The following is a 19,894-nucleotide window of genomic DNA, read 5'->3' on the forward strand; positions in this document are numbered from 1 at the left end:
TGACAAAGGAAGACATCTTAAATAAATTTACAATTTTAAGAAATAAAAATAGAAAAGGAACTTAAACCCAAATAAAGCATAAATAAGGTAATAATAATGATAAGAACTAAGAGCAGAGATCAATGAAAATGAGTACAAAAAAAATAGAGCAAGACAAAGTAATCAAAGTTGATTCTTTAAAAATATCAAACAAATATGTAACCCCAAGCCAGACTTATAAAGAAACAGAGACACACATTTCCAACATACAGAATAAAGAGTATATATATCATTATCAACCCTTATGATATTAAAGGGTTAATTTGGCAATATTATAAATAATTCCAAATCAAAAAATTCAATATCTTACACATAACTGATAAATTTATTGGAAAAAATTAATTATTGAAGTTCATCTAGAATAATCTATATCTATTAAATAATTGAATTTTTTAAACAGTTTACTAAAAACAATCACAAAACACAAAGCCCCCAAAACCTAAAATCAAAACCAAACAAAAATCAGGCCCAGATAGCTTCAGTGATGTTCTTGCAAATATTCAAGGAACAGATTATACTAGTTCTACACAAAGTCTTCCAGAAAATATCATAAGTTGAAGCACTTCCTAACTTACTTTATGTGGTCATTATTGCTCTTATACCAAAATCGTACAAAGGAATAACAAGAAAATAAATCTACAGAGTAATATCCCTTGTGAACATAGAAGCAAATTTTCCCAACAAGATATTCACAACTTTAAAGCAGCAATAAATGAAATGGATAATACATTAGCACTAAGTGGTGATCTTAGGAATGTAAGTTTAACTTACTATTCAGAAGTCAAAGACATAGAAGCATAGGTAAGTAATATAATTCACCATTTCAACAAATGAAATAAGAAAAAAAGAGGATCAACTTAATAGATGTAAACAAAAATTGGAAAAATTCAATATCCATTCATTATTAACATTATTAGCAAACTAGGAAGAGAAAACAGTTTCTCCAACCTTTCAAAACAAAATAATAAAAACAGAAGACTACAGCTGACCTCATAGGTCATTGTGGTAGATTGGAATAGAAGACTTACACTGATCTCGCATTACTTATTCAACACCGTAATAGGGATCTTAGGCTTCATGGTACGTTAAGAAAAAGAAAGAAATAGGCACCTGCATGACTCAGTCAGTTGAGCATCTGACTCTTGATTTTAGCTCAAGTCTTGATCCCAGGCTCATGGGATCAAGCCCCCTTTGGGCTTTTTGCTGAGCATGGAACCTGCTTAAGATTCTCACTCTCTCTCCCTCTGCCCCTCTTCCTTGCTCATGCTCTTTCTCCCTAAAATAAAAAAAAAAAAAAAAAAAAAAGGAAGGAAGGAAAGAAGGAAGGAAGGAAGGGAGGGAGGGAGGGAGAAAGGAAGAGGCACACAGATTAGAAAAGGAGAAATAAAAACTGTTCATTAATGTCATGAATCTTTACAAAGTAAATCCCAAAATTTCTATAAAAAACCCAATGTAGAAATTAATTTTGGGTATTTTTAGAATGAATAGTTAGAAATTAAATTGTAAAAAATATAATGTTAGAAATAGCATAGAAAAGGAGAGATACTAAAGTAGAAGTCTAAAGACATGTGCCCAATAGGCTGGAAACTAGAAAACTCTGATGAAAGCAATTAAAGAAGATCTAAATAAATGAAGAAATAATGCCACATTTATGGATTGGAGGACTCAATATTATTAATGTCAATTACTCCCAAATTAATCCTAGAAAGATATATGTATATGTCTATGTACATATGCATGTATATATGTATGCATGTATTTATGTATATACATATTTATAGGTAAACTGATTCTAAAATATTCTGGAAAAACAAATGAATTAGAAAAGTCAAAAATTAAAAAAAAAAGAGGATTCTCAATACCTATTTTCAAAAATCACTATAAAGCTTCAACAGTGAAGTCTGTGGTAAGACACATTGGATATATTACATAGTATAACTTGTTGATGAAATTACTTACCAAACATATCAGCTAGAATAGATTCCAACCAAAAATCAAGGGCTATACTAATTTATTTGTCTTTTCTCTTTTCTTTCCTTCCTTCATTCCTTCCTTGCTTCCTTCTTTCCCTCCTTCCATCTTCCTCCCTTTCTCTTTCCTTTCTTCTTTCCTTTCCTCCCTTGACTCTTTTTTATAATTTATATTTAATCAAAATGAGTTTTTGAATTATTCCAGACCATGGTTTGGAATTAGAAAAACATGGGATTGATGCCCGATTTCTTCACCCTGGCTGTTTTTCTTTGCAGGTTACTTAAACATTTCAAACTTTATTGTCTTTCAATTCTGAACTGTAAGTATCAACATCGGCCCTATGAGTTTTGTGTATGCATATGGAGAAATGATTAGAATTTTTTGTTTTTATTAAAATGATAATTTATTTTGATCATCATAAAATATGTTTATACAATTCAGTTTACAATAAAAACCTAAACAAAACAAAATGCACGCAAGTAAGGCTGAGGCTACTTGCATAGTAAGTAAAAATATTTGAATCTCCAATTTAAGGTCAGAAATAACTTCTGCTCTCCATCCCATCCTGCCAATGATGTTTTTCCCTGATTGGTAGAGTTTTTCAATGAAGCTATAATTCCTCACCATAGCAGAGTGTATATGTATATGTATATGTATACGTATACATATGTATATGTATATGTAGAGACATATTTTTGCAATGGGTGGGCTTTAGCTGAGACGTCCCCACAATACCTGTTCTCTTATTTTTTTCTCTAATAAGTAAGCTGAGGAAAAATAACATTACTGCTGCATATTTACATATTTCAAGCTGTTCTTCAAAGATTCTTCGGCTAGTGGTTCTAAAATTATTCATCGGTTGCATTCACACAAGCCACACATTTCTCTTGTACAATTTCCTTAGTATTGTAGAAGTATGCCAGTTTTAGTATGATTACCATGATATTTAGTCTGATATTAAAATCCACATATCACCGGTTAATGCTCTGATTCCTCCATTACTCATTCCCCACATAATCTAGCCTGTTTCACTGACACTCACATTTTTTTTCACTTTACAAAGCTTTGTTCCTCTTCTCACTTAATAGAAAGCTATCATTGAATTTCATATTCTAGCTTGAAACCTACCTCTTCAAGTTCTCAATAAACAACTTTTTTTTTTTTTGTTTACTTTCTTGCTTGAAAAAGCTTATTTTGTAAATATTTTAAGGTTGTGAAAAGTTGCTGTTTGCCTCTTTGGTTTGACTGTAAACACCCTGATGGATGAAATTGAGTTTTCTAGCTGTTTTCTTGTTTGTTTTTTGTTTTGTTTTGTTTACTTTCCCAAAGTTTAAACTATTTAACATACAATTTGTGTTCAATAAATCTTAAGAGAGTCACTGATAAATTGATGTAAGCTTTCAGTCACTAAGAAATCAATGACTACATTTTAGAAAACATTTCTGTGGAACATCTATTCATCCATCATGCTTATTTTTCTCTTGGTAGTGCAAATTGTAAATGTTTTTCTACTATTAGCATACATACCTGCACAGTATCCCTCATGAGTTTCCTTTGCTACAGTCTTTTCCCCAAATCTGTCATTATGCTTGCATTGTGCATTTTAATGCATAATGGAAAGGCTGCATGCATTGTGAACAGTGGCATAATGTATTCTTCAGGGTGATAAGTTATGTTTCATGTAATGTCGGTTCCTCTCTCTGAATTTACTCTGTTCTCAGTAGATGTGTTTCAAATTAATAGAGCATTAGTCCCTAATCAAGGAAGTATTTAGGAATACATTTTTAATTAAAATGAACTATGGGGAGGAATAAATAGTGTTAGGGTTTTTGTGTTAATTTGACATAATACATTACTCATGTATCTTTTTGCATTATTAAAGATTAGTGTTGCTGGTGCTGCTGTAAATGCAATATAAAAATGAAGGCAAATGGAAAGAAGCAGAATTCGTAGGACATGCTTTTAAAAAGCTCAAAATCACAGAGACGGTGATGTAAACCAATTCATAGCATATATACTTGTAAGGATCTAAAGCAATTACAAAATCAAGCCACCGACTTGCTTACAAGTAAAGAACACTAGAAGTCAGAGACACTGCCTGTTTGTAATTAGAGACTACGTGATCTCTCTTTGTAGCATCATCCTCTTTGTCATCAGAAAGTTCTTTTACAAGACAGCTTTGATGAACAATAATGTCAGTCTTTTTGTTTGCTTGTTAAAATATATTCATTTATAGGTCTCCAAAAAAATCTACTTCGCATTTTAATCATGAAATATAAAAGCCCCTCAAGTTCTAGCCCTAAGGATTTCACAGTTAACTTTTAGACATCAGCAAAAATTCAGAAGATGTGAAAAACAAACAAAAGACTCAAATCTGCCAGATACTGTGAAAAGACACCATCTTATATTCTTGCAAGACATGCGAATTAATAGTAAAGATAGTATACATTTTCTGTAATTGGAGTCTGTGGTCTTTTTTAATCTTAAGACTAGAGAAAGAAAATACTTGCTCGACATGAAAATATTATCGGAATTAAGATTGTTCCCTTGACACTGATTTTTTTAAGAAGAAAACTATGTGGAATTTGCAACCCACATATGCTAGGGCATGAGTGACGACTTCTTTAGCAACCATTTCCAGGCTGTACAGAGGGCTGCTTATGGCATGACATGGTGCTCAACAATTGGAAATTTACTTTCAGAAAGAAAGAGACCCCTTTCCCCAAAGATGTAAAACCTCTCTCTTCTCTGTAGCAGTCCACAGAGAGTCTTTGATGAAGCTCAGATCCAGAAGTCAAAAAAGGACGAAGAACTACTGCCCCAGAAGGATAATGTGCTCAGCATGCTCCACTTAGAAGTTCAAAAAAATCAAAGCCAAGATTAATAAGCAAAGAGTAAGACCTACTGGTGATAAGTTCCACAGGCCTTAAAGCAAAAATGGGACAGCCCTGAACAGACCAGTCAGAAGAGGATACAATTGGAAACAAATTATTTTCTGATTCACATTGAGTAAGGGGTTATCATCAAGGCCTGTGTGTAGGATGCAAAGACAGATGATAAAATCTATTATATAATTCATTTTACGCAAATGAATATAATACGCCATTTAGATTCTCATTACAGAACTTGGGTCACAAGAGGTTTTACAAAGTTTTTATTGTATTCATAGTTAAAGAATCCTATCTGTACTGTTCTGTATGGCTATCTGGATGGGGCAGATATTACAAAAATATTTTGGTTATATGAAAATAAAACTAGAGAAACAACACCACGTGCCCAATTTGACTGTAAGCACACTTGTTGTCCTGACTGGTATTCTAGCTTTCCTCATAGGACCTCAGGTAAGATTGTGATTCAGATTACGGAAGCCAAATAAAACTTACAGCACTGTCAATTAATAGTTGTGCGAACTTAAGCAATTTCTCCAGACTTCACATGGCTCACCATAAAACGGAAACAATTGTTACTCAAAGGAATTTTATGAAGATAAAAGGCCACTATGGACATTATTACATCTAAATCAATGCCTGGCACATATCAGCCACTCAGATAGCTAAATATGAAAATTTGTACATAATAGATGGTACTATTTCTAATGTAATCTTTCACAACTTTCTTCCTAGCACTCATTGCTGTAACTGACATCTACTTGAATGACTTTTTCTGGAGAGTAAATGGTCACTCTGCCATCTTGCACTGAAGGTGTAGTCAACAGAAACAATTTGTTTGAATACCACCCCAGGAAAGCTGACTGTGACTTAATTACAACAAGAAACAAATGCCTCAAGATCTCTGTGTCCATAAGTTATCATATTAATTTGCAAAGCCCAAACAAGCCACTGTGTTATAAGTGTATAACACAGAGTTATAAGTGTGTATAAACAGAGTTAGATGCATAAACAGAGTTATAAGTGTAAAAATGCCTCTACTTACCAAATTTGGAGAGAAGTTGCTGTTGTTTATATGGAACTTGGAGTTAATTATGTCTGTGATTCAATTTCACTGTTAAAAACGCAAACGTCACCTTGGGATTTAGTGTTTACAACTGTGCTCTGCAAGAAGAAGCACACAATGAGTGTGGATTAATCATTCCTTGAAAATCTGAAAGCTCCAAGGGGAAAAATAAATGTGCAAAAAGAAGCGATATTTGCAAACTATTTGAAAATGACAAATAACTTAGTAGAGTGTATGAACTCATCTTGAAAGTGGCCATTTCTCTGATTTACTTGTACTGAAATATTGCTTTGGATGCTGGCAGCAAGCAAAACTGCACCAGGAACTCCTGACCGCCCCCCCCCCCCGGCCCCCCGACCCCCCGACCCCACAAGATTTCTGCTATTAAGCCTTTGCTGGAATATGATTTGAGGTCATCATAAATGGATTGGAATAAATGAAAGAGTTTTCACTGCAAGTAGTCTTTCTGTAAGAAACAAAAGATGCATGGGCGCCTGGGTGACTCAATATGGTAAGCATCCAACTCTTAGTTTCACTTTCAACTGTTAGTTTCAGCTCAGGACCTCTTGGGTTCCTGAGACAGAGCCCCACATCCGGTTCCATGCTGACAGTGATGGGCCTCCTTGGGATTTTCTCTCCCTCTCTCTCTGCTCCTCCCCTGCTTGTGCTCTCTCTGTCTCTCCCTCTTTCCCGGTCTCTGTCTCTCTCTCTCTCTTCCTCTCAAAATAAATAAATACATTTAAAACAAAAGAAAAAAACAAAAGATGCAGGAATTACATAGAGTGTATGTCAACATACAGGTTTCCCCCACTGTCCGAAAGTAGAGAGCATTCCTATGAAACTTTTCGTAGCCAAAATGGTGTAGAGCGAAGAAGCAGTTACTGTTATTTTATATGGAAATCTTTTTGGCCCAAAAAATAAGCTCTCTTAGATTTCCCTGATACCATAGGATACATCTTGCTAACAGATGCACACAATAAATTGAGGTAAAGCACAGATGCTCACAGCTATGGCAGCTTGATGCTGAGATGCTGAGCATAGTTTCTGGGATGGAGCCTGGTGGTGCCCCTCTTGTTGTTAGGGGTGTGTGCTGCCTCTGTAAGGACCTGAGGCAAAACAAATGCTGAATGCTATTTGCACTTTTTGCCTTTTTTTCCACAAAAGCAAAAATCCTCTTTGGATTTCTTTTGGTTAGCAAAAACGGATACTAATGTAGGCCTCTGTAAACGCAAAGTTGAGTAATGTAAACTTTTGAAAAGTTGAGGATAATGGTATGACTACATATTTTTGTCGTTAAAAAATTTTTTTTTCATTTATTTATTTTTGAGAGACAGAGTGAGACAGAGCGCGAGTGGGGGAGGGGAAAAGAGAGAAGGAGACACAGAACCTGAAGCAGGCTCCAGGCTCTGAGCAAGCGTTCAGCACAGACCCGGATGCGGGCTTGAACCCATGAACCGTGAGATCATGACCTGAGCCGAAGTCGGACAGTTAACCAATTGAGCCACCCAGATGCTCCTCTACCTATTTTTGTTTTTTATACATTTATACTTTTATACTTGTGTATATTTATTGTATTAAATATTTAAAATAATTATATTTTAGTTAATATATTTGCTAAATATATTTATTTTATAAATATATTAAAATATTAAATATAGTTTATCACATAAAATATAAAATGTTTATATATTAATACATATTGCATATATCCATATTTTTATATATTTAACATATGTTGTTATTTTTCCTTTGTCTTTTTTCTTTCATGTTCCTGTCAGCTATAAGAGAAGACAGGCTGTTTGAAAGCATATTTAAGCTCGAGTATTGAGAAAGGTAGAAAAGGAATTTAAAATTTAAGTACCAGCCTAACCATGGCAAGGAAATTAGAGGAGATGTATTTAGAATTTAAAAATATTAGGCCACTCACAGTATTCTATTTGTAATTTCCTTTACTGATAATGTGCCCCAAAAGTTTACTAAAATTCAGTGACAAAAGTATTTCTTTTTTTAAAATTTTTTTAATTTTTTAATTTTTTATTTTTTTAATATATGAAATTTATTGTCAAATTGGTTTCCATACAACACCCAGTGCTCATCCCAAAAGATGCCCTCTTCAATACCCATCACCTCCCCTCCCCTCAAAAGTATCTCAAAATGTATGTACACGTGAGCTAGTTTGGTTCAATACTGGGGATGAGCATTAACTGATGATTTGTTAAAGTAGCTTTCACCTTAGTTTACTGTCAAACCCGTAACAAGCTGTGCAGAGGACAAACACAAGGTCAAGAGTACAGGGAACAGAATCAGTCATGCCTCCCTTGTTCATCCTGGGGATGCACCGGTTATTCTGGAGGCGCGGTGCTGGGCGCATAGTGAGGAATACGTCAGGACTGAGAAATCCCAAACCAGAAGTTCACCTTACCACGACAGAGGGCAATTGTTGCTGTGCTACAGTTATGCGATGCCACTTTTTGTTTCCCACATTGAAACCTGCCCGACTACAGGCTTCAGTCAGCTGGCCTGGGCACGGCTTATTACCAGGGACAAGCAAGCACGAGGCTACCTCCTCACTGAATATCGTATTTGTCTTTGATTACTCTCTCCTACAAATTTGTGCCCTCCTTCTGTTTGGAGATATGTCAGATGTTTTACAAGACGTTATCTTTTACCCAAATATAAAATTTATCTGAATTATTATTACAATAAATTGCCACTAAAAGTTTTTTGTAATAGAAAGTAGTTATAGAGAGTAAAACAGATTCTAAAATATATTCTTTAACAGATTAGTATTTCAAAATTATTTCAGTGGTAGAAATAAGAAGGAAATACAAAATACTGTTATATATGTTATAGGTTTTAAACTAAATCAAGACTTCTGGTTTCTTCAGAGGAGTTAGAAAGCTAAAAAGAACATTGCTCCCACCCTTCCAACAAAGAGCTGAGCATACGAAATAACCAAATGACCCCAAGTCCATGAAAACACGGTTGCTCCAAAGAGAAAAGGAACACAGTGCCATTTACCTGAGGCAGATTCTGCCAAGCACCCAACAAACTGGTGAGAAGAATTCAGCTAAAATGTTTACAGATTGCTAAAGGGTGAGTGTGGACTAAATGAAAGTTTCAAACTCTGTCGATTAGGAAGTACAAACTTCCAGGGACGCCCGGGTGGCTCAGTCAGTTGAGTGCCTGAGTTCGGTTCAGGTTATGATCTCACAGTCTGTGGGTTTGGACTCCACGTCGGGCTCTGTGCCGACAGCTCAGAGCCTGGGGCCTGCTTCAGATTCTGTGTCTGCTTCTCTTTCTGCCCCTTCCCTGCTCATGCTCTGTCTGTCTCTTTCTCTCTCTCTCTCAAAAATAAATCAACATTAAAACATTTTTAAAAAGCAGTACAAACTTCTAGTTATAAAATGAATAAGTCACAGAGGTGAAAGGGACAGCATAGGGAACAAAGTCAATAATATTGTACTAACTTTGTATGGTGACAGATGATAACGGTACTTATCATGGTGAACATTTCGTAATGGAGAGAGTTGTCGAATCACCGTGTTGTACAACTGAAACTAATAAATGCCAACTATCCTTTAACTTTAAAAAAGCAAAATGAATGATTGAATGACTGAAGGCAATTTTCCGTCTCCCCACCAAAAAAAATGTGGAACTCAGAGGAGTTAACCATACAGTGAATCAACTACCACTCAAGTGTTCTTCTGCATGGACCTCACCAGGTGCTCATGAGAAAACTTTGAGCAAAGCAAGAGTCCTGAGAAAGCGTGAGCCTGGGGACAGGAATAGGAGCTGTTGCTGGAAAGGCAAAAAGCCCACCTGAATCCATCTCCCCCTCGGGAAAAAAAGCCCTACAATACTTCAGGGAAGGCAGCAAACATTGCCATCTGCATGGTAGCAGTATAAGACCAATGCAGCTGGGGGAAGAAACACAAAACATCCTCTCTGGGGGCAGGGGTATGAATTAAAAGATAAAGGTTTGGAGACGAAAAATCACTAAGAATCTTCACCCCTAAAACCCACAGACACAGTGCCTGCTTCAGGCTGAGGTTAAATCAGATCAACAGAGAATTTCCTCTCCCCCCCCCCCCACCCCTCACCCTATCACGAGGTCAATAAATGCTGACTAATAGTAACAATCATCTAGTTCGGGGAGAGGGACAGACAGGAGGCACACTGCTAAATAAGAATCTGACACTGAGCGAGACGCAACATTGACAATTCTTTAGTAACACAGTTTCCACCCAAAATATAAGTTAAATTAGAGAAATTTGAAAACTGTGGTACACTGAAGGCAAACATAATAATAATAATGCGACTCAAACTCAGTTCAATTCCTGACTAGGTTAACACAAATCCTGTACTAAAGTCCTGTCAGAAGAATACGTATGCCCGTTTCCAGGCATAAAGCTCTTTACATCAATGTCTACTGTCTTACACAACAACATGGATGGATCTCAAATGCTTTCGCTAAGTGAAAGAAGCTAGACCTAACAGACTCGGAGTTGTATAATTCCATTTGTATCATGTCTAGAAATGGAAAAACTACAGAGAAAGAGAATAAATCGATAGTTGCCGGGACCTGGAGCCTGGGGAGGGGATATGGGCTAATTTGTTCTATATCTTGATTACATTGTTGTTTTTACAACTGTATATATTTGCCAAAACTTGCAAGATTGCACACTAAAAAGTGCAAATTTTACTGTTTGAAAATTGTACTCTAAAAAGAAGTGTAAGTGATCATAAAATACATCATAGGCTTAAGAACAGACTTTGTTTTTAAAAAATATAAGTATTACAGTAAATGTACATATAATTTTGAGATAGATCTTTATTTCAAAATGTCAGTATGTGGGGAATAAAAGGTAATTCTTAGAAAAGAGGATGCATGAGGTGGTATCTATTTTCAAGAATCACAAAGTGCAATTAGCATGTTAATGACTGTACAAAGAAAAACTAGAGAATTTTTTGGCTTGTGTGCACTTTTTTTAAAATAATTTTTTATGTTAATTTAATTTTTGAGAGAGAGATAAAGCATGAGCAGGGGAGGGGCAGAGAGAGAGGGAGACACAGAATCCGAAGCAGGCTCCAGTCTCTGAGCTGTCAGCATACAGCCCAACACAGGGCTTGAACCCACAAACCATGAGATCATGACCTGAGCCAAAGTTGGAAGCTTAACCGACTGAGCCACCCATGTACCCTGGCATGTGTACACTTTTAAAGGCAATACCTTTTCATGGATCACACACTGAAAAAGATGACCTACCAGTTTTGAAACTTTGAAGAATTTATTGCTGTATATGTCTGAGATTTTCAAATAAGCCATGTTAGATAAATGCAATTATTTATATACATTGTCAGTGAAGAAAAGCAATATAGGCTCCTCCCCTTGTCAAATGGATGGTTGAGTTGGGAGAATTGACCAGTAGAAATGTATTCTCTCATTGTTAACATTATGATAGCTGTATGAAAATGGTTTGTCCCCCAAACCTGTAGCTGTATCTCAGGAAGTTGTGCTAAGAAAGCCCCAGGTGGAAATAACAAATGGTCAATGCCAGGCAGGGCTGGCTACATAAAGTGCAGGGTCTACTGTGAAAAATGAAAACATGGAGGTGTTGTTCGACAAGCAGGAAAGAAAAAGCTGTCCTCAAAAGTACTACAAGAAAAAACTCTTCCCCTTTTTCCACAGTCTCTCTTTTTCACTTTCTTCAGTGTTTTTTACTTGCTATTTAACGTCCTTTCCTTTTGCACAGGATACCCTCCTGGTGAATGTAGATCCTCATACATGTCTCTGAACTCTGACTCCAGACCCCACATAGGCATGTTCATGCAACAAGGGAATTGGTTTCTCTTTTCCATGGCTGGCCATCCCAGTCCCCAGAGGTTGGGCAATCCTGGAGGGATTGCAACACAGAACACCCTGGTCCCTGGTTTGGAAACGGGCAAGAGTCACCTGCCTAACATGCCATGGTTCCGGTAACCATGGATGGAGATGGCCACTGCTGTGCCCACCTGGGAGAGATCCCACCTTACACTGTATAGACTCCTGTGATGTTAAACACACAGATTCCCTGCTTCACTCATGAAACTTCTTGTTCACTAAGTGTCTTGACTGGGGCTGAGAAATCTGCATGTTTAAGAAGCTGTGCAAATTATTTTGATGTGCAGCCACATCTGGGCGTAAGATATTACACGTGTGAATTTGAGGAGAGGCTGCTACAAGGGTGAGTTTGGAGAAGGTCTGATTACATTAAGTTGGCATCTGAGGTGAGAGTATTTTTCTGAATCTTTATTTGGGAGCAGAATTCAGCTGAATTCAGCCATTTTAAAAACGTAAAAAAAAAAAACTTCACACTTTATTTCTTGTAAAAGACAAAGAATTGGAAAGAGGGAGTAAGAGAATATTTAGAATTTGTTGTCAGAGAAGTACCTTAAAGGTGAATTCACATAAAAGTTCCTTAGAAGCAAAGTAATCTCACAAGAAGCAAGAAATATTAGCAAACTTATGGAGGAAGCAGATGGGCCTGCTCACTTGAACGGTACAAAAGTAAATGTACACATCATCACATCCATATGAAACCAGATTATTTCCAAAGTAACCAACGAAGCAAAACACTGACATTTTTCACACACTTTTGTCACAATCATTTCAGCATCATTATCTGTAGACAATTAACCAGTTTTAAAATATGAAAAGGGATAATACTTTAAAATGTCCAAATGTTTTTGATAGAGAAAACAATTTCTTAAGCTTTTAAAGTTACTCGAAGATAATAAAATTGTGATAATCTGTTGTTATGTCCAAGTAACTTGTACATACACAGATAAGTAGCATAATTTGCATTTTACCAACCTCTACTTCAATTCTTCTTTCATACATCTCAAAGGAACATCTATCTGAACAAAAATATGATCTTGCTACTATCTTAATATAAATATGTCACTGGCTGTCTAGGGTATTCAGCACAATTGTCAGTTATTTAGTATGGCATAGAAGAACTTTAGAATTTGGCTGCTGCATTTGCCACTGTCTCCTCCACCATCAGTTGTTTATAGCTTCCAGGCTCTCTGGACCGCTTGCTTTCATGTAAGTTGCTTTGTGCCTTCACCACTAGATTCATTTTCATTCTTTGAGCCTGTGCATAAATGTTACGTCTTTGGAAAAGCCTTGCCTGGGCTGTTGTAGACTTCATTAGATGCTCTTTTAGAAGAGAAGCAGGGGAAGAGGGAGAAGGGACAATTGCGGTGGCATAGGGAAAAGAAGCCATGACAGGTGTCTGGAATGCTCCTGATGATCCTGGTTTTGCAACTATTTTGTCTTTGATCTTAAAAATGCCACTTCATCTTCTCTCTTTTGGTTACATCATTGAGTAAATGAGAAAGATGGACCCGATGACCTGTAAATTGCTTTCTAATTCTTATGACTGTTTGCTTCAATGGAGTTAAGAGTGAGGAGGGGGAGGAAATGAAACTGAAGACAACATGGAATAGGGTAGCAAAGCAGTTTCAGACTTTGGACTTCCTTAAGAGACTGGGGACAGAGAAGAGAAGAGGTAAAAGTATGTACAAGCAGTGAGGCTACGTTGAAAAAAGTGGAAGCTATCCAACAGGAGGAATCCTAACTTCTCCCATCACAAAATGTTTGTGATTTAAAGAAGAAAGAGGATGAAATGGCAACCCATACCGAATAGTCTTGAGAGTGAAAAGTAGTGGAGATAGAACAAAAATCAGAGATGACACGTACCAAATATTTACTGAGCATCTACCAAGCGGGACATTCTGTTCCAGGCTATGGAGGCCACCACAGTGAAGGGAACAGGCAAGTCAACCTTGGACCCTCCCCTTATGGAGCATCATTAAGATTATCAAACAGTAGTATTGGTTTGATAGCATGAATTTCTGGAAGGCCCAAATGGCTGAGATTATAATTTGCTTCAACAGTGCTCAGCAGCTGGCTATTGGGGAAGAAAAGGCCATTCGTTTATCCTAAGGATTTGGTGAAGAAACTGTTCAGAGATGAGGCATTTTAGGATGGTTGTCAGTTTTATTTAACACACAGACCTAGTTACTTGGAAAGACAAATGAAGCCTAAATATAAGAAGTCACAGATTGAGGTCAAGACGAGAGTGAAGAGTGAATATTTTCTAGTTACGATATTCAGTTACAAATGACTCAAATTTATGATTTTAAGCAAGCTAAGCATAACAAAAATATATAATACGCAAGGCAAGAGGCCAGCATTCAAAAAGCAATGATATTACAGCTAAATGAAAATTATTAACTCCAGTTGTACACTTGATTACCCTTGAGCAGTTTCAATTGATTTGGGTAAGACCCACAGATGAGGAAATCTGAGATTTTATCCTGCATTTTTGGCTCAATTTAGAGTCCTCACGGAGACACCAAAGTGTGAGTCCAAAGGACTAGATAACAATGCATGAGATAGTTTTTGAGTTGTTGGTTTCTTTATGTTCATAAAAATATTCTCGATGATTTGGTGAGAAAAACAAAGAAAAATTAATTTGGAGATATAACAGAAATGTGCTAACTTAAAAAATAATAGATGAAGAAATATTTTTAGACATTTAATCTCTTGAATGTCAGTTGTTAAGCCCTTGGAACTCTTTATATGATCTGAAGATAAATCAAGTGCAGCAGCACTCACAGGACTTATCAGTGCACTGAAAAGCATGACTTGGCAATTTGTATTAATTAGTTGTTGCATTTAATCCAGAGAAGTGGATATTGTTGGGGACCCCAAACAATAATGATTTACTAGGAGAAAAATAAAGCAAAGGGGGTAGAACACTTGATTAGTTCGGCAAAGGAAATTACTTTTAGTGAAACACAATTAAACAATAATACAGAAAAAAATTATTCCAAGACATGTTCTTTTCACTTAAAAAGATTGATTTGCTGTATATTTGTGATTCTATAAATTCTTACTAAAAGTAATTCTCAGTCTTCCAATTTTGTTTGTTATTGTTGAAAGTGTTACTGGATATCAACCTGAAGCATCAATGACTTGATTAAAACTAGACCAAGGGCTGCTGTAAAGGGAAGTCATTTGATTATTCCTCCTGAAATGATGGCAGATTTTAATGTAGGCAGGGCAACATTATGGACAGGATATCCCATACAGTATATATAAGTATTTGCTTTTGTGGAAACTGGAAATTGAGGCAATATCTAATTAGTCATGACAAGAGTGACTGATACATATGGCCTGGTATCCAGGCCAAGCAGGGACTTCACTAAACACTTGAACTGGTGCACAGAATCACTTAATGGCAGTGAAGAATCCTGTTGGAACAAAAGCTGTGCTACCGAAAACTGAAATTGTTTTGAGTTGCATGCAATAAGATTTCTTGAGAAACAACCAATAAAACTAAAAGGCAACCAACGGAATGGGAAAAGATATTTGCAAATGACACATCGGACAAAGGGCTAGTATCCAAAATCTATAAAGAGCTCATCAAACTCCACACCCGAAAAACAAATAACCCAGTGAAGAAATGGGCAGAAAACATGAATAGACACTTCTCTAAAGAAGACATCCGGATGGCCAACAGGCACATGAAAAGATGTTCAACGTCGCTCCTTATCAGGGAAATACAAATCAAAAGCACACTCAGATACCACCTCACGCCAGTCAGAGTGGCCAAAATGAAGAAATCAGGAGACTATAGATGCTGGAGAGGATGTGGAGAAACAGGAACCCTCTTGCACTGTTGGTGGGAATGCAAATTGGTGCAGCCGCTCTGGAAAGCAGTGTGGAGGTTCCTCAGAAAATTAAAAATAGACCTACCCTATGACCCAGCAATAGCACTGCTAGGAATTTATCCAAGGGATACAGGAGTACTGATGCATAGGGGCACCTGTACCCCAATGTTTATAGCGGCACTCTCAACAATAGCCAAATTATGGAAAGAGCCTAAATGTCCATCAACTGATGAATGGATAAAGAAATTGTGGTTTATATACACAATGGAATACTACGTGGCAATGAGAAAAAATGAAATATGGCCTTTTGTAGCAACATGGATGGAACTGGAGAGTGTGATGCTAAGTGAAATAAGCCATACAGAGAAAGACAGATACCATATGGTTTCACTCTTATGTGGATCCTGAGAAACATAACAGAAACCCATGGGGGAGGGGAAGGAAAAAAAAAAAAAAAAAAAAGAGGTTAGAGTGGGAGAGAGCCAAAGCATAAGAGACTGTTAAAAACTGAGAACAAACTGAGGGTTGATGGGGGTGGGAGGGAGGGCAGGGTGGGTGATGGGTATTGAGGAGGGCACCTTTTGGGATGAGCACTGGGTGTTGTATGGAAACCAATTTGACAGTAAATTTCATATATTAAAAAATAAAAAAAAAAAAAAACAAAAAAAAAAAACACACAAAAAAAAAAAAAATAAAAAAAAATAAAAACCTGAAAAAAAAAAAAAAAAATAAGATTTCTTGAAGGTATTTTGCTAGTAAATTCAATTTTATTCTTGAGGTTATTTTTTTTAATTTTATTTTTTATTTTTTAAAATTTACATCCAAATTAGCATATAGTGAAACAATGATATTCTTGAGGTTTTTAAAGGGAAGAATAAAATACATATAAAAAAATCTGTGTCTCTGTTTACATGCAACAGCTATTCATTGAGATCTGTTCTTGGCTCAATTGTTAAAAATTTATTTTGATGGTGTGATATTTAAAAAACTCCCACATACCTGACTATGCTCCGAATCAGAGCCCCAAGATGATGAAACACTGTGTTGTTGTGCAGCTACAGATTAATTCTTGGACAGATTTTTCTGCTTCACTACCTCTTTTGCTGGTGCCAAAAATAATTGCTGATTTTGCCATGTTGTGTCTTTATCACCTGTCAAAGATCTCAGTGCACTGTCATGTGGCATCTAAGGTAAGCACGCATTTACTGTTGACTTTACTTTTCTCACTGCACTGGGCTCATGAAGCTTATTTCATTGGCCTTTGTCATCTGTTGTATGAGATGAGCTTTAAGTCCATGTGATGTTTCTATTTTGTTCTCATTTGCGTTTTCAAATGTGAATTCTTAAAGCCACCTAAGAATTAGAAACCAGAAAAGCAGTCTGTTTTCACTGCCACTTAGCCATCTTTTGCTTTTCAAGCACATCAAACTACAACCAAAGCAAAAAAAAAAAAAAAAAAAAGATGAGAGAAACTGAATTCTGGACAAGATCCAGAGGGTTTTCTGCCCAAGGCTCCAAGAGACAATGTTGGACACTACTGTGATTCACATCCTGGAAGTATTGATTCGGTGCAACTGGTAAATATTAAGTATATGCTTTTGTGGATTAAATCTTAGCTCTTGTTCCAGCATTACTTAATAATCATTTGGATTGGCTTGTTTGGGAAAACATCTAAATAAAACACAGCACTATATGCAAGGATAAAAACCTCAGAATCAGTCGTGCTTTTCTTTTCTAGTGTCAGATTTAAAAGGGCTTCATTTAAATTTATATTTGCAAATGTAATGAAAGTATAAATACATTTTATACTAACATTTTGTAGAAATACATCAGCTTTTTCCAATTATTTTCTGCACCCACACCATTATAAAGTATAATATATGAAATGGCATTCCTGGCTTTCTAGTATTCTGGGATTCGAACATAAGAATTCTGAAATGAAAATCACTTATTTACATTAAATGATAGTAAAATGTATAAGTCACTTTGATTATACAATCCAAAGAGGGATAGAAATAAATAATACACCTACTTAAGCTTCTGCTATTTTTTTCAGGTCATTAATTTTTAATTATCTAAGATGTTCAGTCACTATAAAGGAATTAAAAATATATTTTATATCTGGGTAATTGGTAATATCAAAAGTGCTTTTCTGCACTAAAATTCAGTAGGTGAGATGAGATATATTCCCTTTTATACACTAAGATGGGGCGTTTTTTCCCATTATACGTGATGAAAGAAAATATTGAAATTACTCTTTTGCTCCTGTTTGCAAACGTATTAGATTGATACAGTTGATTTTTATGAAGAGTAGATCTCGAGTTTTGCAATCTATAACTGAAATAGCTAATCAATCACTCAGAAGGTAGTTCTGTGTGAGGAATGACAAAGCAGAACTGATACCAAAGCTTACGTGATTTGATGAACACATTTTGAGGGTTTGCTCTCTTCACCTCCCAGAGCATGGACAGAAGGGGAGGATTTGCACAAGTCCAATGGAGAGGACTTTTAGAGGAGGTGCCTGGCCTGAGGGATTTCACCTGGGATGTCCCAAAGGCAAGCACACACACCCAGTGCCTTTGCTGCACCTATCGAGATTAGAATTATTTACTGTGAACTATAGAAAGTATAAACAAATAATAGTTTTAAAAACAAAAAGCTATATATATGTATACGTATACATGTATGTGCACACACATGCCTACACATACCTGTGCATGCCCACATACACAGATGTGCAATTTTGTGAGTTATATCTCTGCGATATGTAGTCATGGTTGATTTTTTTTTCCCTTTGTTTGAATTGGAACTATTTGAGCCTTCTCATTTTGTGGATTTGTGGTGGCTTCCCACTTGGAAAAGAAGAGTGGGAGATAAAGAAGCCCAACCCTAGATTCCGATTTCTAGAAGGTGTTCTCCAAGGCTTCTAGCTCCACTGTCAGCGTTGTTCTCTTTGTTCATCCCTATCACCTTTGGGGACTGGAGAGCTCTTGCAGTCTCCTTCCTGCTCTTGGACCCAAAGGTTGTTTTAAGTTTTGGACACTAAAACAGTTTTCGGTCCAGGTTTGTGGTTTCTTTGGAAATAAAACCCTTTCAAAACTAGGACACTTTGAAGTTATTTCCTGCCATCCAGCTTCATGTGCCAGTAACCACATCCAAGTTTTTTCTACACATAATTCTCAAGCATGATTTCTTCCTTTTGTTCTCATCCTCATTTCTCTCTTTCTCTCTTCCCTCCTCATCCCCTATTCTCTTTTCTTCTCCTTCTTAATAGAAGACAATTTAAGGCTATTAAAAAAAAAAAGAAAAGGTAGTCTTGTGTGGGCACGTAACACCCTTAATCTGATCATCTGATCATTGCTACCAGATTCAGTACTTGAATCAATTGAGAAATATTAACGGGCCTTTGTCACTCAAATTATTTTTTTTTCAGTTTTATCTAACACTTGACCTCTAACAATCTTCTTTTCCAAACTGTAGAGCCCTCGATCTCATCATGAAAGCCAGTCAATCTGGATAGTCAATCACTGTCCAGAGTTCATTTCTGTCTCCTAATATGTTTTTGGAGGCAACGAATAACCAAAGTACACTGTGACTCTTTCCAGTCATTTCCTCTAAAATCACTTGTCTAGTTGTCACACGGTCTTACTCCTAAGGTATCTTGGGCCTCCATTTTATAAATGTTTAACATGGCAGAACAGGGGGCTCCAGTCATAAGGCCTACATATATCTGTGTCCTCACCACCTGCCACCAACCCATTAAGTCAATTTTACACATTTAGATTTTCTTGTACCAATTTATGTTTTGTTGTAGTTAATGCTAGTTGGTAAATGTCAGCTCTGTTATTTTAGTGAACTGGTAAAATGGAAGTTAATTGCCGTGCATATCGTGTTCAGTTGATGACAGGAAAGGGGTGGGGATTTTGTTTCACACGGTCACTCAGTGACTTAGGCTCCTTCAGCTCCTGGAGTCTCAGTGTTTTGCTGGATCTTCTGCATCTGGCTGACAGATGGAAAAGTAGGTAATGACAACTCATGGGGGCTTTTTATGACCCCAAACTAGAAATGACACATATTGAGAAATGTTTGCCCATTTCTTTTGGTCAAAATGCAGACCACATCTCCTCTTCTGAAAGGAAATCTGTATATCCAGGGGAAGAAAAATGAATGGATGGTCTAAGAAGTTAGTGTCTACTGCAAGTAT

The 19,894-nt window shown here is 36.4% G+C and overlaps 1 protein-coding gene across 4 annotated transcripts in view; it reads left to right on the forward strand.

Moving 5' to 3' along the window:
- Window positions 1-19,894, forward strand: part of LOC122230099 (casein kinase 2 subunit alpha' interacting protein) — a 382,321-nt gene that overhangs the window by 329,867 nt on the left and 32,560 nt on the right. The window contains exons 4-6 of one of the 4 annotated variants that reach the window (XR_006207277.1): window positions 2,286-2,329; window positions 7,743-7,797; window positions 8,818-9,060. The exons of 1 other annotated variant lie outside the window; for it this stretch is intronic. The gene's annotated coding sequence lies outside the window, so the exon portion shown is untranslated. Of the gene's footprint in view, window positions 1-2,285; window positions 2,330-3,892; window positions 4,146-5,633; window positions 6,201-7,742; window positions 7,798-8,817; window positions 9,061-19,894 lie in introns of those variants that run through there. 2 more of the 4 variants (XR_006207278.1, XR_006207279.1) reach the window with 2 other exon arrangements.

This window comes from Panthera leo, chromosome C2 (genome assembly GCF_018350215.1).
Source record: "Panthera leo isolate Ple1 chromosome C2, P.leo_Ple1_pat1.1, whole genome shotgun sequence".
NCBI lineage: Eukaryota > Metazoa > Chordata > Mammalia > Carnivora > Felidae > Panthera > Panthera leo.